The sequence below is a fragment of the Trachurus japonicus genome, chromosome 9, assembly GCF_045865225.1.
Source record: "Trachurus japonicus isolate A0001 chromosome 9, Traja_1.0".
NCBI lineage: Eukaryota > Metazoa > Chordata > Actinopteri > Carangiformes > Carangidae > Trachurus > Trachurus japonicus.
In genome coordinates this window covers 26,834,975-26,849,875 of record NC_140915.1, presented here as the reverse complement: position 1 = coordinate 26,849,875, position 14,901 = coordinate 26,834,975, and the positions used below count along the sequence as shown (strand labels likewise).

At 40.4% G+C, this 14,901-nt stretch overlaps 1 long non-coding RNA gene across 1 annotated transcript in view; it reads left to right on the top strand.

The window, feature by feature from the left end:
• The window catches only part of LOC146981641 (uncharacterized), a 39,737-nt gene extending 36,191 nt beyond the window's left edge, over positions 1-3,546 (top strand). The window contains exon 4 of the long non-coding RNA XR_015036597.1: positions 3,195-3,546. This is a non-coding gene — a long non-coding RNA (uncharacterized LOC146981641). The remainder of the gene's footprint in view (positions 1-3,194) is intronic.
• Positions 3,547-14,901: the final 11,355 nt, after the last annotated feature.

Sequence of the window (14,901 nt, the reverse complement as noted above, 5' to 3'; positions counted from 1 at the left end):
TTATAATCCTTTTGTCCGTAAATATCCACAGAGTGAAGTGCCGCTCACGACTGTCAAACATCAAACAATCCTTCAAATCCCGCCAACTTTCAAACATTTTCCCTCTTTCGGGCTTCTTTTCTTACTCTGTGGTGTTTAGTTGACTGGCATCCAAAATGTTGCATTACTGCCACCTACAGTTTACTCTTAGTATCCATTCATCTTCATACCTACAACATTCCTTTTGTTGATCTCCAAATTATTATAAGCTTCATTTCAGACAGGTCCATATCACACATCATTCAATATAAATAGTAAAAAAAGAAAGGAAAATTCTATAACAACCTTTTTTTTTTATCATTACCTGCTTTATTTTACGTAATTGTGTCATGAACTTTTCCTTTCCTGTACAACCTTCATCCTCATGGCAGTGATCACAGTGACCCATTGAATTTTTTCCTAGGATCTGACGTGCACCATTAGGTTGTTGCATCCAATTCTCAGTCTGTTGTGCCAAAATACCAAAACCAAAACCAATTTGAGGCTGGCCCCCAAAACAAGGGTTAGGGTCTCCATAGACTAGAATTTTATCAACCCTTAAAATTCTGCTTAATTGAGGCCGTGCTGCTCTGAGTGACAGGCGGGTTAGTGCATGCTTTGCACAAGCTGGTATTCACCAAAGTCTCAGCTCTACACATGCCCCTTATCTCTCCTCCCATTTTTGTACTGTAGCCTATTTACTGGGTGGAGTCTGGCAGAATAGCCCACTCTGAGCTTCAGAACCTCTCTTCAGAAAACTATGGATGACGTAACAGAGGCTATGTCCATCTTTAATCAGCCCTGCCTCCCACTGTCTTCTAGTTGCTTGTCTTCTTTTGTTTGGCAAGTTTGTGGTTTTGTTTTGTTTTTTTCAAAGTGGAGGTCTCCCCAAAGAAATTCAGCCAGATTTCAGTCCAGAAGGTCTAGGTGAAGACAGCAAGTGCTGAGAGTACTCAAGTGAAAAACCAATAACAACGTTCTTTTGGTTTAGACAAAGTGCTGCTATTGGCTACTGCCTTTGTCCATCACTGTGTCTTTAGAACAGGCATATGCTTTATGAGAACAAATAAGGAGAGTTTGGGCAATTCTGAGTTGATGCTGATAGGCTGTGAAAATGTCCCACCTCACACCTGACACAGTTTTAATAATGTTTTTTATATATAAAAAAAATGCTTTGGTGTATTTTCATTGTTTCACATTAATGAATTAAAGCACAGTTGTCCATACAGAAATGTTCAATGATACCACCTTCAAAACTAAAACAAAAAACCACAAGCAAAAAATATCCATTGCTTCCATAAGAGGCCTTTCACATAGTTGTCTCTAAGTAGATGTACAGTAGAAGGCATGTGATGATTTCCATAGTTTTTATATAACGTTTTTTTTTTTACAGATTTCAGATAATATCATACATGGATTTTGGTCTAACCTTTTGTTATAAGATATATTATTTGAATATGCAAATTGTATTGACAAAATTGTGGCTCTTGAGAGGTAAAATACAGTTTGTTATTTCCCTGTCTAGCCATGGCAAAACATCTGCTTTGACATGACTGACTAAAGCAAGGCCAAAAATCCTGAAAATGACCAAACTCCAAAGAGCAATTGTTGGAGCTCTTTCATTTTACCTGATAAACTGGAACCTATAATCAGTCTGTCCAGATGGTGACTGTCAAATTCTATTTGTCTGAAGTAAAATATCAGAGATACTGAGGAATATCAGTAAGGCCCTGCATGTGCTTGTACAAACACACACACACACACACACACACACACACACACACACACACACACACACACACACACACACACACACACACACACACACACACACACTGCGGACATCATATAGGCATTAAACTGCAGTGTCAGCAGAGAGGATGAGGAGGATGCACAGAGAGGCATATGTAGCTTTAACTAAGATCAGCTGCCACAGATAGACAGGCAGGCCAGGCAGACAGTGTGTGCCCTTGAGGTGCTCTGAGCAGGCAGGGTGGTGTGCTTGAGTTGTCTGAATCCACCTCCCTTCATCTTTTGGAGTTGGACTGAGTTTGGCTCTTGATGGCCCAGGGACCCCCTGCCAACCCTGAACTGTTCTGTGCTGTCAGCCAAACATCAGAGAAATTTGTTGTAGAAGAAAGCCTGGCCAAAACAGTACTTCTGTACATTGTGAAAAAAAAAACTTAAGGGAGTTGCTGACTTATAGCAACTTGCAAGGGACGCATCTTCTTATAAGACATTTAAGTGTCAGACAAGATTTATCAGCAAAACACATTAAAACCTTTAGAAAACACCTTGGTTGAAGTCATGGGAGCCCAAAATGACGTACCGCTGTGTCTTTGTTGTCTGATGCAGACAATGACACCATACACTGAAGATATAACTGAGTTAGTCAGGCATCCTTACTTTCTCAAATGACCCCAGCTGTTCTGTACAGCCTATACCTTCACCTTGGGCCTCAGAATACCTCCCATGCTTGTCAACGAGCTCTATAGTTTTGTGGTAATGTAATACCATAATGTCTGTCTGGAGGAAGGGAGTGTCAGGTATGGCGGGAGTAATGGAGGAAGGGCTGGAGGTGCAAGTAACCCAGGTTAGGTTGGGTGTAAAGGGGATCCGATAAGGCGTTCCCTGGACCCTACAGTCTCCCAGTCTCTTCTATGAGAGAATAATAAGCAGCTGTAACCCTGAGACACTCCCAGGCCTGTGTCCTCAGCTACAAAAACCTTCACCGGGCGTCTTATCAGGTTCTAAGGATATCATGTAAGACAATACATGTGAGAAGTGCAGGGGGAACAATGGGAGGAAAGTTCAGTGTGATATGAGGGGGACTAATGTCAGCAGCTATTGTTAAGGCCATTGTTGCCTTCAAGTACACTGGGAACTCACAACTTACTGAAGTCCTTTCATTCAAGGATCTTGCTTTGGGATGTGATGAAACTCCACAAGTGCAATCCCTCATGCTTCAGCATTGACAAACTGTGCACACAGAGGTTATGTGTTTGTTGTGAATGAAGTGTAACTAACAGCTCACTGAAGGATATCAGCTTGCCCCGCTTAGTGGGGAATATGAAATGAAACTGTTATGTTGATTGTGTTGCTAATTAATAACAAACTAATAAGATCTGTGGAATGTCTGAATTGTTTTTAAAATGTTCATACTTTTTCATTTTTAGGTAAATGATCATCGTCCTGATCAACCAGAGGGGAGCTTCAAGAGGTCTGCACATCGATCTGGGAACTTCATATATACAACACTTGGACTTGCACTGTTCTGTTTGTTGTTGTTGTTGTTTATTTCTCTCAATTGGTTAAAGAAGATTGTTGACCAAACGGTTTTACTGCTGCACAGTGACCTGAAAATAGTAATCCCAACACCTCCTGCGACCTTAGGAATCTGTGTATATATTCTAAATACAAAAATGAAAATATTCTGCACATTGAAACTTGTGTTTATTTCATGTAATTGATTGAGCCTAACAAGTATATCTTTTGACAGCTAAATAAAAGCATTTTCTTTTCCTTTAAGTGATGTTTTTAAGTGTGAGTTATTTCCTCCTTTCTGTGCAGTGCTTTGGCACCCCAGGTAAAGAACAATGTGCTTGACATAATTGGGTCCCATTTAGTTGTGAAAAGAGCGTGCATGCTGATAAAAGCTGGCAGTGTGATCAAAGCACCACACGTTCTGATCAAAATCGTACACCTGACACAGTTGTAGTTTATTCAGACAGACTTATGAAATGTGGAGGAAACAGCTTTCGAAGCCTCCCTGTTTAAAATCAGTTCCATTCCACTGTGTGCACTGCTCGGTGTGCTGCTGTGTGTCTTTCAGATCCAGTGTATCTCTATGTGCAAAATATGAAACAACAATTAATATCTAGAATCTAGAGTGTTTTTCTGCACTTACACAATAACTTGAGGCTGCCTGTCAGGTTTGTGTTTTTGATAGACAAAGAGTACAATTTGACTTTTGTTTCCTACTGTCAAAGTTCCCTTATAATTCTGTTCACATTACAACAAGAAGGATCAAAAGTAGGGAAGTAGTAACTTCTGACAAATTGTTTCATATGGGAAAGGATGCTCATTTTTCTCCCTTATATCCTTCATCACCCTCCATTCATCTATGTGCCTCTCCATTTTCCCATCTCCTTCCTAATCATATTAATTTTCTCTGTCTATCCCTACTTAACATTCATTTTCACTATTTTTCTCACGCTTAGCCCATCTTCATTTCCTTTACGGGCATCACTCTTCCCTTCTTTCCTACAAACCGTCTTTCAGTCCTGTCTGCCCCTCCCACCCCTACCTACTCCTCCCCCACTTTTACCCATTCTTTTGCCACCTTTCTCTCTCTTACGCTCCCTCTCTCTCCCTTGTCTTTCTCTCCCTCTCAGATGTCAGATCACAGTCTAGTCTTCCGCTTGCCCTGTCATCACATTTTTCACACAACCCCATCCCTTAATTGGGCCTGTATCATCATATCATATCATGTAGAATACCTGATCACAGCAAGAGATGAAAGATAGCCTCCACCTATCCCCTCACAGACAGACAGCCACTCACATACACTGTAGTTTCGTACAAACACACACACACACACTCACACACACACACATCAGTGGTCGTATGGGACAGGAATCCAAGCTGATGGCTGTGTCTGTGTACATTTTTACACCTCATGTTTGCACCAAGTTGTCGATGTGATTGTTACGGTGTGACAGGTGAGATGGTGTGTATTCCAAGAGTGTCCAATGATGTTTGTATCAACTGCTGTTGGCTTTTGTGATGAGACAAAGGATGCCCTGGAGCCAGCAGTGTCACATCTACAGGTAACTAGCAAAATAAAGGAAACATCAACAAAAAAAAAAGTGTCTCAGGAGAACTAAAATAGCTCCAACTTGTCTTGGCATCAACTTGATGGATGAAACATGAAATCTGGCAATGCAATGCATCCAGTCATTCCTGCTGCTAGTGGGAATGTTCCACTTGAAAAATGTACAGTAACAATTATCTATTAGATTGCTGTGTGATATTGGTTTAAATTGTGCTCCTTACCTTCAAAGGCCACTTCCACCCAGATAAAATAAGTTACAACAGATAAGGTCAAAATGCTCCTACAGTATAAGCCCGAACCTCTGCTGACTAGAATATGGCGAGAGTATTTGCTTACAGGTCTTTCATGACGCAGCTGTACAATCTCAATTTCTTTTTTCCTAAGGTCTCAGATTCCCAGCAAATCAAATTTCGGGCTAATAAATTATATTAGCATTTTTTCATTTCCATCTCATTAAAACTTAATGATCGTGTCCTTTTGGACAATGTCTATGAAAGGGCAAATGTTTGCGCTACATACTTAAATACTGAAAGAATTATCATTGCACATACATAATCTTAATATACATTAAAATGCTTCAAAGCTTGTTGATTCATTATAAGATGAAGCTCAACATGCCTTTTTTTTATGTGTATTGCAATGTAGCAAAACAGTGTTTTTTTTACCTGTTCCATTTTACAAGTGAAAGTTGAATTCTGTACATTATCGACAAAACGACTTAATTACTACTGTATACGGCACATATACTGTGTCACACTGTGGTTCTGAGGTCACTGAGAAGGTCAAACTTGCACTGCACACAAATGCAGTTTGTTAAAGAGGGATTTTATGTTACTCTTTGAAGCAGAATGCAGTGTTCTTATTTTTTTTCTGTCTTCATCATAACAAAGCTGCTGGAGCCTTATTTTGAATAAACCATTTCTTTCATAAGTGCTGAAATGCTTCTCTTACTGTATATCCACAGGAGCAGTGGCCTCGATTTCTTTCCATGGAAGCACATCACACCATTACAAAGCCACTGTTTTCATGTTCACACAAGGACTTAGTTCTGAATCAGGACACAATATATATATAGATCACATGCCAGTTTTCTTTGAGCTTTGTCAGTTTAAACAAACAGGCAACAAACTTACACACAGTAAAGACAGAGAAGTTTGTATAAATTAGGTCAAACTTACATTGTTTTTTTATTATGATTATTGATCAAAATGATCAATAATGGATTCTAGGCAGCTAGAAAATGTTAAGATCATGGTTTTGTTAAATTCTTAGTCCTAGCCCAAAATAAGTTATAGCCTAATCCTGTTTCTGTTTTCTCCTGACATGATAAGAATACTAATATGTTGTAATGAGCCTGCGTTCAAATATATGGCTGAATTCTCATGCAGATGCTGGGCTGAAATGGTTACACTGTACAGACACACAAATACTTGATCAATTATAAGGAGAACGTTAACAGATATTATTGTATTAAACTAGCTTGTGGAAGACTGTGTGGTGAAATCCAATAGAGACAGTCTCACACATGTGAAGACATAGATCGCAGTTTGAATAGCTCTTCCTGATATAATAATGCAGCTGTCTACATCTTTCAGAACAACTGAATTGAGCCAAGAGCATTTGGAAACCACAAAGATCTCAGGTGACTTTACATGGCACTTACTGAGGATTGATCTCCTGAAGGCAGTAAAAAATAAATGTAAGAATTCTACTATTGACGCACAGCTTTGAAAATCTCTTTTCTACATCAAGGTGTTTTTTGGCCCATGAACATGACCTTGGTAGCTGCTGGCGAGGAAAAGTAAAGAATAAAACTTCTAAACTCCATTATGTGATAGAACATTCTGGCTCCTTCTTTTGTCTCTCTCTCCGTTTTTTCCACTAGACAGCACAGTATTTTACTTTTATCTACAGATAGCAGGACTTTGTGTTATCTTATTTTGTTTGGGAAAAGATTCACAAGTACTATCCGCCCCATGATCCCAACAGGCGACAAGATACAGAACTCCAAGTCTGGAAACTTCACAGTGAGAAAAATGAGGTCTTACTGGAACTTCATTTGGTGTGTGTTAAACTCTCTGGTTATTCCCTCAGAAGATCTGGGAACCATAGTGGCTGCTGACTGCTGCTGTGCGGTGCAGTGCTGGAGGACTGTAAAATACAATACATGGATACACGGTTGGTGGAAGTGAAAGGGACTTTGCTGAGGAAGCAAAAGTTTCTGAATGAAATTTTCTTCACAAATAAACTGTTCTTTTTTTTTTCATTATTTGCCTTTTAATCTGTATCTGATGTATTTGTCAAAAATCACTGTGTGGATAACCGTATGTGGTTCACAAGCTTTTATTTACCTAGCACTCTGTAGCCTATGCAGAAGGAAAAGATGACCATATGAAGTCATGTATGTATTGGTTAAAAATGAGGTAAAGATATCAACATGTAACCAATGGTGAGGATAGGAAAGATAGTCATATGTGATTTACAATTGTAACTAATGGTAAGGTTAGGGTGAGAAAGTCTCATGTGATTTTCTGCTATTTTGAGATTTGTGTTGCTTTGATGAAATAATCAATATGTGATTTTTTTTCCTATGTTGAGATTTGTGTTGAAACCTGTGAACTGATGAAATGAGGGCTGCAAACCAGAGGGGGTAATAGGAGTTGTAGGGCAGCGGTTAGGGCGTGTTATGAAATTGAGACCTGTCTTGCGGACCAGCCGGACTGCCTTACCGTGTGTTCGGGACCGGATGCAAGGATGACGATGGACAGACCCATCGCAAGAAGAGGGGCCAATTGAAAAGAGACTTGCGCCCAGTGATTCGGTCCTGGGTGATCTCCACACTCTCTGCCATCAGGGTTGGCTGAGGCTGGTGGAGATCTCCTTCTGAGCTTGGTGTTGAATCTACCCCTTTGAGGTTCCCTTGGCCTGGTAAGAATCTAGCAGCCAAGTGCAGAGCACGCTCATTCCCCACAGAGGAAGCCCAGAACAGCGATCACCCACCTGGGTTAGATCCACCTGGTGACGAACGAGCTGCTGAGGCCAGAGCCATTGTTCCTCTTTGGGTATTTTCAGCCCAGGTGAGGATTGATTTCCCTCAGCCAAAAGGCATCAAGCCCTCAGCCAGAAACATCACCCCCGGAAATCTGTCTCTTACTCTGTTCCTGGGTGGGTTGGCTGCTCTATACTACCAGGGTTAGTGGCTTGAGGAAGTGGGATAGACATCTGGATGTAGGCGATTTTCCTTGTCACCAGCTTAAAAATTAGAATTAGAATGTTAGAACTTGAGAACAGACCCTTTAAACGGAGAGCTGGCCCAGTAGGAAGCCTGGTAAGGGGCTAAATACCAGGGATCTAACAATAACTTTGTCACCATTTACCCTAAATACTTTAGTTAACTATCCATTAGTCAAGTTATTTACAAACATACCTTTTTTGTAGGTTATGTATGTATGTGTGTTTGTGTTTGTGTGTGTGTGTGTGTGTGTGTGTGTGTGTGTGTGTGTACCATCCATATGCTATATGTCTTTTTTTCAAGTGGCTTTAGTGAGTCTTCTCATATGCCCCCTGGCAACTGCAGAAACACCCCCTGGTGTACATGTGTCCTTGGTTAGGATCACAGAGAGGCTCTCTGCATCTCATTGGCTCACGGAACAGGTAATATAGCCCAATAGTATCTCAGTGTGTCCTCTTAAGTTTGGGGAATGTTGGTGATCTGACGTCCTCTCCCTTTCCTCTATAATCATCACATCACATCACAACGGTCTGCAATCACACACTGCCGTGACATGCTGAGGTTGCCTTGTTGAAGCAAGGACAGAAGACATTGCCTGTGAGATGTTGTGTGAATGTGCGCTTGGTTGCGTGAGTGAGCGTGCATGTGTGTATGTCTTTGTCTTTGTGCCCAGTCGAGAGTGATTGATTTTGAAGTGTGGGATCTTGACAGAGTATTCGGCTATCCCAGGAGGCACGAGACCACAGGGCCGAAACAGAAGAGCAGCCTTCACTTTCTTCTATAGCTCTCTCTTTCTCTCTCTCTCTCCCTCCCTCTCTTTCTGTCCATTCTCCCACCTCTGCCCTCTCCCATTCCCCACGGCCATCCCCCTTTCAATCTAACCCCTTTTCCTCCCTGCTATTTCAGATCCACCTCTCTGATGGGTTTATTGATATGTAACATGATATTTATTGCTGGCTAAAATGAGCCTCCGTCTTGCAGGTGGTGGGTGGGAATTCCTTATGTGGGTCAATAAGAGAAAGACATGCCTGGTGATTTGCTTTGAGGGAATTCACAGCTGCTGTAGCTTATACCTCTGAGATACGGTGTCAAACTACCATCCATAGGAAGAAATAAACAACAGATGTGTAAAATGGAAAGGTCTCAGAGAACATCACAGATTTTCAATATTGCTTAAATAGAATAGGTTATTTGCACTCTCTGCAATTTGTGCTCTTATACCTACCCACTTACTGGTCAGGGCTATGTGTATTTACAGTGTATAGGTTCTGTACAAGGACGGAAGTGAGGAAATAAAGAGGTCATGTTATATGTAGCAAATGAACCCATATGTGCTACTTCTGCTCTTGTACCATATATTTGTGACAGCTTGAAAAATATCAGCGGTGAAAATATAGTATTCAATTTACACCAACACATATGAGACTATCATGGCAACGAAAATACAAGTTAATCACATCTCATATTGATGCTTAAATTGCAGACATGTTCAGAAATATACTGTTTTCTATAATAAAAAGAAAATAACTCTGACACTTGTACCCAGGAGAGACCTGTTAGATCCTGGTGAACCAACTCAGTTCAGCTGTTCAAACTTCAGATTTAAATTCTAGAACTGTGTAGTATCTTCAACCTGCTGGTTGTCACAAGGACTAAGGGTAACAAAACAGAGGCAGTGTTCTTCTCTGCTCCGCCATTAGTGATGTCGTGTCACCCACTCCTGGGGCTCCGGCTTTGTTTTCCCATCATGCCCTCACTGCCTGCTGGTTGGTTTAAACAAGCAGTATTCTTCTACAGCCTTTCAATTATTCCATGCCCCGCAGCAGCACCCTGCACCCTCCACATACACTGAGACGGCAGCTAAGAGAGTAGGAGGGATTGATTTGAATTTGGCATTTAATGGGTGTTTTGGTGTCCCTGCTTATTGGAACTGTCATTGGTTGGTTTTCAAACTCCTTTTGAATAGATCATTTCTGTATTAGGAACAGTTCAGAGTAATGCACCCACGCAGAAGGTAAGGAGGAAGGTAAGCCTTGAAGGAAGACCTGAAGTCAACCAGGTTCTTTTTGTGACGTACCCCATGCTGTGAAAAAAACTTTACAATTAAAACAATCGGAGGATTAGAATAATCACAAATTAGCTACTGTAAAAATAAAAAAATGCAATCTCAAAATCCCCTATTATTTGTTTTTATTACCCTAATAGATTCTATAATTGTCAATTTCTCCACTAAGAAGTCACTACTTCCGTTGCTGTCTCGTTAGTCCATCTCTCCATGTGTCCCTCCTTGTCTCTGAATCCCATGGCAGCCAGACACGAGTCAAGTTCTCCTTTTGAAAGGGAGAGATAGAGGCTGAAACCCTGCAACCACAAAAGCAGGCCGTCTAGACAAGGCCCCACAGTCCTGACCCCAGTTAGACCCCTGTCCCCCCAGGGGCATATAATACCTTTGTTTCCATGTTGATAAATTCTACTTCCTGTCACACTAGCAGCACAACAAACACCGTGACATCGAAACTTTGAAGCTTGGGACCACAGGCATGTACGTAGCAGTGAGTGATTCTGTGACTTTCAGAGAAGAAATACAAATTAAGGCTATTCTTTACAAATAATGATGTGAAATTTTGAGAATTTTCTTTGTCATTAAAATAAATTAATCAACACACTGAACCACAAAGTAGCCTATACTGTTTTTATATTATATTGTATTTAGTTTTCCAAATGTTCTGGACAACTTTGCTGTAAGATTTGTTCATGTTGAAGAGTAAGGCAATCTTTGGATAAACGAGACTGAGTAGGTTTGTCTTGGTGTGGGTGACGTGAATATGCCTGGTGTTCTGTTGACTAAGGATCTTTGGTTCCCATAGACGCCTGTCTGGATTTTGCTTTGGGGGGTGCAGTCTGGTGATTTAGGCATAAATTATCATCCAGTCACAGGGCGTAAAAATTTACATACAGCCTTATACAAAGTACACAAGAGCAGGACACTTTTATTCAATGGCCCACAGGGGAACACAGTCTGCTGGCCTGAGACTCATCATCATCGTGTCTGTTTTAGCACATGGCCTGCGAATGGCTAGGTGTTATGCTAATTAGCTAGTATCTGCACATACTGTGCACTCTGCAGCCAGGAAAAGTGAAGTTTTGAAAGACAGGTTTGCAAACAATTTACGAATCACTAACACTAAAGGTGATAATTTTTTTTTTTTTTTTAAAGAGTGGAGATATTTAGTAAATAAATCATCCACAACATGCCATCTTTCAAAATTTGTTCGAGTACTATTATATCATATATATTGTTTATCAGCATCCTTTCCGTGTGCTCTCACACTTTGGAAGCAAGGTATAGATGTATTAATTAAAAAAAAAAAAAATCCAATACATATACTGACACAGATGATGAGCCAAGAGAAGTTTATAATTACAAAGCCGTAGAGATCAAATGTATTAAATGCAACATATTTTTCAGATGTTTGTGTGTTTCTCTTATATTTTTCATGCTTGGTTTCAGTAATCTGCAATAATCTTAATCAATCAATAATCTCATAATAACAGACTGCCATGCTGCATTCTTAATTAGTGAGTGTCCATTTCAAAACATTATCTAGGAAACCCCACGCCATGTTCTCTGTCCTCCATTTTCTGCCATCAGTGCCCACCCTCGGCTTGGGTCTTAAATGTACACACTAGGTCTTACTAGCTTTCTTCCAGTGTTCCTACAGGCTCCTTGTCCTCCCCTCTCCATCTTCTGCCTCCCCACAGAGAGTCATGAAGGGTCTGAGTCATCCTCAATTACAGTATGTATTTATAGACAGTAGAGTCAGGACCCAGGCCTTGTGTGTGTGCATGTGTGTGAGTGTTTGCATTTGGGTGGATGGGTGTTTCCAACTCACACTACCTAGAACTAAGACCTAGAGTCTGATGAGTCACCTCACTTGCTGCCACCAGGAGACCTGACGTCACCTGTCCTAAGAATGAGTTACTGCTGTGTGAGTGACCTCATTCTGATCCAGGTTTGAGAGTAAAAGTGCCAGATATTGTCTATCATGTCGGGGCTTGAAGACACTGCCTCATTTTCTCGTTTTCTGAGTGCAGGTCAAGGAAAATATGTGACATTGCACTTTGTGACAACTTACATAGCAGTTGTTTCAGGAGCCGGGGACTGTGCACTAAAATTTTGCATCACAGATGTAAACTTGTTTCGTCTCTCATCTACATACATATACATACGTACACATAACCCCTTCATCCACTATCTGCAGTGGCTCATACCAGTGCACATGCACACACGCAAACACATATGCAACACACGCACACAGAGCTGAGGCCTTCATGTTGTCGATGTTCGAACATTTCAATTCAGAAGCCTATGAGACCTGCAGCTGCCTGTCTGGCCTGTTTGAATAGAGGGGGCCTTTTTTTTGGGTGGGAAGGTGCTGAATGCTTTCCCGATGAGAGATGAGGCATATTGAAAACTATATTAAATTACCCTGATTAACAATTTAGCCACGATCAGGATAGCCATGGGGGTGCTCTATGGGGAGGCCCAGAGACTATTCATCCCTAGAGCGCCAGGGTCGAAAGGTGCCCCAAGTTCACAGGCTCAGGCCCTTTGTTATGCTAACACCCTATCCCAAATCAGCTGCCTGCTCCATGGGCAGACACAAGCACTTCCCTGAGAACTTTCAGGGAGTTGTCATTCCACTGTTCATCTTAAACCCCCACCCCTCCACCCCAACACACACGTAGACAATCCCTCTTTCCCAATTCTATGCACAATTCAACATTTTTTGGAAGTGGACAGGGGGTGGGAGAGTCGGGTCTGTGAGTCCTCGAGATGGACATTAAAAGTCAGCTTTTCATCTACACTGTTTGTCTTGGTGGGTAAAAAATATTAAATGCACAAAAATTATATGAAGATTTTTTTTTTAATTGTAAAGAAATTGGGAGTCATTTTGTTTTTGTATCTTTGCAGGTGCTGCAGCAACAGTGATGAAAAAATAAAAACCCAAATTATGAAATATATCATAATGATACATCAACCTTTCAGTCTCAGGGGAGGGATGATCGATACACATTAACAAGTGAGTTGATAAGACATGTATTAGAGGTCAAGAGTCAAATGCTGGTCAAGCACCCTTGACTTAAGGTCAAAGTCTTTAGCGCAAACGTGCCATTGGTGCACAGACACATATGGGTCAAATCATGACTCAATAATGACAATGAATTCATTTGAATAAAAATGTTCACAACAATATGTAAAGTGAGACTTTTATTGTATTTTTTATACATTGTAAAACCAATCTTTTTTTTTCTTTTCTTTTTTTTTTTAGAATTTCTTATAATATGAATACATTTTAATTACAAAAAATAATACGTTATTTTAATGTGTTTAAGACATTTTAATTTACTAAAAATGCATAACAGTTTTAGGAATAAAGCTTAAATGATGCACATACACACACTCATACTCTTTGTCACTGACATTAGGTGCAACATCAACAACAGCAGCAATGCACATACAGTACTGTACCACAGGAAACTGAATAAAATGTCTAAAAAAAACAAAACATGCAATATAATTATATACCACTGTTTGAAAGACATTGATTTTGTACAGCCATGGTCCTGAGTTGTAGGCGTGTATAACTGCCCTCGTCTCTCACTCACTACCGCTGAGCCAAAACCTCAACCAGGAGGGGAAGAAAAAAAAATCCTCATCAATGCAAATTAGAGCCCACAACCTGGGGAGCCTTGCTTGACTCACCGGTTCTCCAAAAAGCCAAAATCACAGGCTTTCACTTCCAAATCTTGTTGTCATACACGACTACAGATGCTCCATATTAACACAGGATAGTCAGTCATATCCATGGATTAGTCTGCAGTCACTTAAAAAGCCGTCTCCACACTCAGGCTGCCACAAGAGAAAATAAGGACGCTTCTAATTCTGCCAGCATAATTGCCTGATTATAATGAGCCTCTCTCTCTCTCGCTCTCCCTCTAGCTCTGCCCTCATTTCTCAGTGTGTCTGTTGCTGTATGCACACTCACACACATACACACACACACACACACACACAGACTAATGTCTAATTCTGATATAAATCAGTCTTCAATTGAATAGGGAAAAACAATCTGCATTAATATCTTCTGCTGCTGCAATGGTGCTGTGCGGCGTTTGGTGAATCCTGGCATTTTCCCGTGACTTCACCACGCAGAGCAACAACAGAGCTCTTGAGCAAGAAATTCAACGCAGAATAAATAATAATATACAGTATAATGAGCTGAGCCAACATTCAACACAATAATTTACGTTGCAGACTTCAGACAACTCAACTCAAACGTAAGTCTACAGTCACATCCGTTTTTCATAAATTCTGAATGGCCCTCTCATACATCGTGATCACAAGAGTGCCAATGTTACAATGTCCTACATGGCACAAGTGAAAGGTGAAAACACACCCTTCAGCCACATTAACACTATTAGTGCACTGGTAATGGGATTGCTGTATATACTTTGTGTATATCCAGTATATAAGGCCTGGTGTCTTTGGTTAGTTGAGTATTCTATATCCTTGAGGAATATTCTAACTATATTCAGGTTTTTCATCTAACAGATTTCATCTGATGGTTTAACAGTGAAAACACTGCAGCTTGATTATAATTTAATATTGAAAATTTCTTACTGAGTCAGCATCACCTACACAGCATCAAATTAATTACATTTCCATAACTCTTTTATATTCAAATGAGCATAGGATGGTATCATATGTATTGTGGCATATAATTTTCACTCCCCTCTTTTTTTTTTTTAGATT